Source organism: Elephantulus edwardii, unplaced genomic scaffold, assembly GCF_000299155.1.
Source record: "Elephantulus edwardii isolate Elephantulus edwardi_28Jun2011 unplaced genomic scaffold, EleEdw1.0 scaffold00148, whole genome shotgun sequence".
NCBI classification, from domain to species: Eukaryota; Metazoa; Chordata; class Mammalia; order Macroscelidea; family Macroscelididae; genus Elephantulus; species Elephantulus edwardii.
Genome location: NW_006399898.1, coordinates 3,049,492 through 3,055,037, shown reverse-complemented (window position 1 = coordinate 3,055,037; position 5,546 = coordinate 3,049,492). Strand labels below are relative to the sequence as shown.

At 39.8% G+C, this 5,546-nt stretch overlaps 2 non-coding genes across 2 annotated transcripts; both read right to left on the bottom strand.

Moving 5' to 3' along the window:
* Positions 1-1,210: 1,210 nt before the first annotated feature.
* TRNAD-GUC lies at positions 1,211-1,282 on the bottom strand. The gene has a single exon. It is a non-coding gene; the product is annotated as a tRNA-Asp (tRNA).
* Positions 1,283-1,750: 468 nt separating this feature from the next.
* TRNAF-GAA lies at positions 1,751-1,823 on the bottom strand. Its single transcript has one exon. It is a non-coding gene; the product is annotated as a tRNA-Phe (tRNA).
* Positions 1,824-5,546: the final 3,723 nt, after the last annotated feature.

Genomic DNA, 5,546 nt, shown 5'->3' with positions numbered 1-5,546 from the left:
AAAGAAAGAAAGAAAGAAAGAAAGAAAGAAAGAAAGAAAGAAAGAAAGAAAGAAAGAAAGAAAGAAAGAAAGAAATGAATAAGCACCTGAGAGGGATAACAGTTTTATTCAAAAAGCTGGATCTGCAATACGATCAGACAAGAAAACTTTGTTGTTGTTGTTGTTGTTGAGGGTCTGCACATCAAAATATCCACTAATTCAACTGTTATACATGTTCAGTTTAATGACTCTGATTACATTCTTCGTTGTCCTTTCCTTCCCCAATGACGTAAACCCACAGCTACCTTTAGAGGCATAGATGGTGAAGCTTTGTCTCACGTACTTGGAGCACATTTTCAGGAGGGACCAATCCTTGGAAAAGTGGAGGATCAGAGAAAGAGAGGAAGACCCTCCACAATATGGTTTGACCCAGGGATTGTATCAATGAACATATCAGAGAAGGTGAAGATGGCACAGAATAGCGCAGGGTTCAGATCTGTTGTTCAGAGGATTGCTACAAGTAGAAGTCATTTCGACAGCACATAACAACCAGATTAACAGCCAGGCACCATCTAGTTCCTCTGGATTCATGGCATAGGAAGCATTTGTTCATGGAGCATTCAATGACCCACGCATTCCACGCCTCTTAGATTCCTGACGGGCCTTCCACATTTGTTCCAGGACAGCAGAGATCAAAACGAAAGAAAACTTCTCAGTTTAGGGCTACTCTACCTCACAGTCTCCAATCCATAAACATTTTCTGAAGGTCCACACCACAGAAGGTGAGATATTTGCAGCAGAATAGTTAACCTTTAATGATAGACGTTGATCATTTTGTGTTGGGCAATCATACTATTGGTTAAACATACAGCTATTATGTCAGGGAAGCCAAAAATGGAAAATAACTCTTCAGCCTAAAAATTTTTTTAACCTCAGACCCATATGACTAAATTCTTGGGCAGTGGAATGTGACAAAGGGCAAGGAGAAAGTTAAGACAACTGTAGGATGAATTTTAGCTTTACTGTTGAATTTCTTTTTCCTTTGAAGAACAAAGAATTGCTCTTTTATCCTTTAATGAATATTTTCTGTTTATTTTTGTATTTGAGAGGTTTACAAATAATATTAAGATTTAAATTTAAAAAGTTCTAAGAATGCTAACACGATTTTATTTCGGAAAGACAAAAACGGGTGTCCATATAAAAATGGAGAAGAAAGAAAAGGTACAGCTACCTCCCCGTCGGGGAATCGAACCCCGGTCTCCCGCGTGACAGGCGGGGATACTCACCACTATACTAACGAGGACTGGCGCTGAGTAGAGGTTTAAAAATAACACCTTTAAGGAAAGCACAACGTCCTGGTGTCTTCGTAAGAGATTGAATATTCAAATAACGCTGAAAATTATAATACCATTTTAAGAAGAAATCTTGAGTTTGTGAACAGAAATTAACAAGCAAAAAGCAAAAATTAATGATCAAAATACATTAATAAAGCCGACTAGTGGTTATAACAAAGCAGTTGTGAACACACGTATGCATAGTAACAATAAACATTTATGAAATAAATCCGAGTCTGGAAAAGCTTGTACTTGATTCATTTTCTTCAAATGAGGAGTTTGTGGAAAGTTTCGGAGTTTGTGGGAAGTTTCCACACACTTTGACTTTCGTCAACCATTTAAAATAAAACGAAAGCTCTTGATGGATCATTTCATGTAGTTTCGGTTTTCCCCACTTGTCATTTCCAAGGATGAATAAAAGGACACAATAAAGGGCCTGCCGAAACCCGGGATCGAACCAGGGACCTTTAGATCTTCAGTCTAACGCTCTCCCAACTGAGCTATTTCGGCTGCCGACGACGATGCCTGCTCCTTTTATGCTCCTCATTGTTCATTCGCATGGCCGCTAATCCTGATATTACAGATGTTCTAATCCCAATCTTAATTCTGTTTCCCAATCCGGCCAGATTAATTTATTCGATGTTAGTGTACTGACTGATTTCTTCATCGATTATTTGCATCCAGAGCTGAAACTACGGCCCGAAGAGGAGCAAGGAAATTTTGCTTTGCTTGAAGTGGAATCTCTCCTGCCTTGCTAAATGCCTGGTCCAAAGAAGGTGCTCAACAAATACTCAGTAAATAAATGAAGGGGGCGGAGGAGAGGGAAGTATTCAAACTTTTTTTTTGGCTCAGAGCTCAGTTTTCTCAAATTCTATGCCAAATAAGGCCGCCGAAGGCGAGAGGAATGTTGATCACAACAAGGCCTGCGGGAGCCCGTGACCCAGGACGTAGCTTTCCTAGGGAAGTGACTCATATTCGGCTTCCAAACGTGGCCTCCATCCTCGTGGGCTTCTGCTTGGCTTCTTGGAATGCAGAAGTCAGCTTGTTAGTTAGGTGAGGAGAGTTGACTCCAACCCCGATGACAAACAGATCTAAACCTTGCCCTGTCTTGGTCCTCCTCATAATCTCTGCAGTCTCACACCCACTTTGGCAGTCACTGCGTCCACCCATCTCTTCGAGGACCTTCCTCTCCTTCTCTGACCCCACCACCTTTCCAGTCATGACGATCCTTCTCAGGGAATCAGCCCTCCTGAAAATATGCCCAAAGTATGTGAAAAGAAGCACTCTGCTTGTACTTCTTCTAACACAGATCTGCTTGTTCTTTGGCATTTCAAGGCATATCCAATATTATTTGCAAAACCACAATTCAGAAGCATCAATTATTTTTCAGTCTTCCTATTCATAGTTCAATTTTCGCATGTGTTATGCAGATGACATAACCTTGCTTGCTGAGACTATGGAGGATCTGAAGTGCTTGCTGCAAAATGTCAAGGACTGCAGCCTTCAATATGGATTGAAGCTCAACATCAGGAAAACAAAGATTCTCACCACTGGGCCAATTGGCAGCATCATTATGAATGGTGAAGAGACTGAGATTGTTAACCATTTTTAGTTTGTTTGGTTCCACAGTCAACACTCTACTCTTGGTACCAGCAGCCAGGAGGAAATTAAGAGATGAATTGCATTGGGAAAGTCAGCTGAAGAGCAACGACACTAGGCTAGAGACTAAGGTGCACCCAATCCAGGCCATAGTCTTCGCAATTATGTGCTATGTGTCAGAGAGCTGGACAGTGACTAAGGATGACAGAAAGATAATTTATGCCTTTGAGCTGTGGTGCTGGAGAAGAGTGTTGACTATACCATGGACTGCTAGGAGAACAGATTCTTCCTGGAGAGGGTGAAACTGGGCAGCTCCTTGGAGGCAAGGATTCTCAAGCTTCCTCTGACATACTTTGGGCATGTTGCAAGGAGGGATCAGTCCTTGGAGAGGGACATCATGCTTAGGAGGGTGGAAGGACAGTGCAAGAGAAGAAGGCCCTTTATGAGATGGATCAATTCATTGATTGGGGTAATGAGAGTAGGTGTGTCAGAGACAGTCAGGTTGGAACAGGATAGAGTCGGGTTTAGGGCTGTTGTACTTAGGGTCGCTATGAGTCGCAAGCGACAGCACATAACAACATGAAACAATTGAAAACAAGTGACTTGAATCAGGCTCATCTTTAAGGTGATATCCTTGCTCTTTAGCACTTTAAGAATTTTTTAAAAACTCATTGTTGCACATTTTCTTCCCATCCTCCCCTCACCCTGCCCCAGACCACCCTGCAATGCACCCCTTATTCCAAATTGTTGTCATATATATCATATATTCCTTTCAGACATTTCTTTCCCTCATCTGTTTATTGTTGTATTCATTATCTATCCACTCTTTTCTCTTCTCTCCTCAACTCTCCCCGTTGCCATATCTTTTTTTTTAAATTTTTTAAAATTTATTTTATTTCATTATTATTTTGTGTGAGTGTACCGTCAAACCGGATCTGACTGGTAGAGGAGGAGATTGCCCCTCCTTCTCTAGCAGAGCATCTAGTGAATTCGAACCGGTCTGTCTTATTTTATAACTGCGGTGTTATGCAGTATTTGTCCTTTTGTGACGGAGATATTTCTCTCAATATAATGTCCTTCAGAGTCTGTCATGTTGTGCTTTACGGAATCTTTGACAGCCGGTTTGTCAACGCAGTATGTCTTCTGACTGCTGCTTCCATGGCTGTTGATTGCGGATCCAAATAAAATTAAATCCTTGAAAATTTCAATCTTTTCCACTTACCATGATTTTGCTCGATGGTTTGGTTGTGAGGATTTTTTATTTACATTGAGAGGTAATTACAACAGAAGACTATAGTCTTTGATCTTGAATAAAAGTTTCAGGTTCTCTACACTTTGCACATCTACGCTTGGATATTACTGTTTCCCTCTTTGGAAAGTGGGTGGCTGGGTGGGGTGTTGTCTGGGAAAAGACGAGGGGAGTGGGCGTAGAAAGGTCCATTATATGAAGTCGTCCAATAAATGTTTGTTTGTTGAGCACCAAATGACCGTCTGGTCCCTAGTAAAACAGCTTCACAACATAGCTTGGTATGGTAGTAGAAGGAGGCTATGTGATGGTGATGAGATGGCCCTGGTCAGACATTGTAAGAACAGCGGAAAGGCAACCCGGACAGACCTTGAAGCTGAAACAGGTTACTGGAGGAACAAAGGAAATCAAGTTCAAGGAGTGATTGGGAAGAGGGCCAATGTCAGCCGACATGGTAAGTTCCTTTTGCTTTTATTTAAAAAAAAAATTTTTTTTTTTTCAGTTTTTAGGTTTCATTTATTTGGGTGGAATAAAAAAAATTTTATTAAACTTTTTCATTTTAATGAACATTTCCAGAGATTTTGGATTTCCATTCATTCATTGTTGCACTACCTTTTGCTTTTTTTTTTTTTTTTAATATATAAAAAATTACTTTCGCCACTGTTGTAGAATGGGACTGACATCAGGGTTGGGTTAAGACTGGGAAAACTGGATAAATAATGTACACTGCAATGTAACAGATGAGGGAGAGAACAGTTTAAAAGCGATATATGATAGGGTATTATGGTTATCACAAGAGTTCAGAATATAAATTGCATAGTGGAGTGTACTGGGGCGGGAGCGGGGATTGTATACCAATGAAGGAATTTTTCTTTTACTTTTTTTTTGGCACAGGATAGGACAAGTTTATTTTGTTGTTCATACAGTTGCAATGAACCTTAGTTGACACCACAGAATCTAACAATAACATTTACTCCACCTCTCTCTTTTATTATAGATGGATTTCTTTTACTTTTCAAAGAGAAGAGTGAACTGGAAAGGAGGGGTGGACAGGGAGAAAAAGGCAACAATGAATGAATGTAAATCCAAAATCTCTGTAAATGTTCATTAAAATTAAGAATAAAAAATAAAAAAAAATTACTTTCCTTCAGCTAAATCACGTTTCATACGGACCCTATGGGACAGAGTAGAATTTTCCCATATGTTTCCAACGTTGTAAATAGGTTTTCCAAGGCAGACTGCTGAGTTCTAACCACTGACTTTTCCATTAATACCCACAAGCTACTTTTTTAAAAATTTCAAATGTACCTTTCTAATTTATCTGCAAGGGAGATGATCTTCTAAATTGATTTGTTAAAAATCGTGGAATAAAAGAGAATCACGAAAAA